Here is a 1,270-nt window from a genome sequence, read left to right as displayed (position 1 = left end):
GTTTTCTTTGTAAAAATATCAAAATTTTGGAAATATTTACACAGTCAAAATAAAGGCAAAAGAAAAAAGTAAAAGCAGAAGATATTTAAGTCATATCAAATGTATACTCTTGTCTACACTTGGCCAAAATTTCGCATCAAAATTAGTATTTTTATCTTGTGATTTTCTAAATATGTAACAACTGGTAGAACTTAGAACCTGGCAAATGAGAGCAGACAATAGTAAACAGTGCTCATAACTATATAACACCTAAATATTAGAGTGGTATTTCTAAAACAGAATGTCAGCTCAGCCCAAATACAAAACGTTTAGATTGAGTACCTGAAGTCTTGCTATGTTACACAATGGGAAGAAAATTATATTACAAAAACAGATACAATGCAAGTTTCCCAGACCAGATAATCTCAACAACTATAAAGCCCTAAATCTATACCAGCCATAAACCTGAAGGAAGGAAGGAAGGAAGGAGGGAGGGAGGGGCATTACAGCTCTTCCTGGCCTCACTGCCTCGCTTGCTGTCACTTGGGACTCCCCTTGCTCTTTGACTATGAAATTTGGTATATACATCTCCCCCTTTGGATAGCTTCCTATGCATCCTTCAAGACCTGCTCAAAAATCACTTTTGCCAAGAAGTTTTTCATGAAACTACCAGAAAGAGTTAGCTGCCCCTCATCTGAGTCCCCATAGTATTGTGTTCATTTTGTCACTCTTTCAACAAACACTTAGCAATTACTACTAATTACTTAGCAATTACTACTAATTACTACTACTGTATTCCAGGCCTGTATTTGTATCTCTGTACCATCATTTCCTGAACTCTATGACAGCCATGTCTGCTAGATTCAGACTAGATTCAGACTAGTGCTTGGTGGTCTCCTCCTAAAATGAATGAGAAAAAGGAATCAGCAGTTACTCTTCACGGCCTGCCTTGTTTGAGGTGTGTCCTATTATAAACCATACTTTACAAATGTGAAAAATGAGACACGAGAATGCAAGGTAACATGTCTGAGGTAATACTGCTGCAAAATTTTCTTCTTTAGCCTTTTGATGCAATGGATTACATTGATTATTGAATGTTTAGACAGCTTTGAATACCTGGGATAATCCTAGTTGGTTATGGAGAACATTCTTTCTATACATCTTTGGATGCAGTGAGCTATAATTTTGGCTAGGATTTTTGCAGCTACCCATGATATATCGGACTGTAGTTTTCTTGTCTTTTTCTGGTTTTGTTATTGGGGTAATTCTGGTCTCAAAGAATGAGTGAGGA

This window comes from Lagenorhynchus albirostris, unplaced genomic scaffold (assembly GCF_949774975.1).
Source record: "Lagenorhynchus albirostris unplaced genomic scaffold, mLagAlb1.1 scaffold_78, whole genome shotgun sequence".
Classification (NCBI taxonomy): Eukaryota; Metazoa; Chordata; class Mammalia; order Artiodactyla; family Delphinidae; genus Lagenorhynchus; species Lagenorhynchus albirostris.
This window is presented reverse-complemented; position numbering follows the sequence as displayed.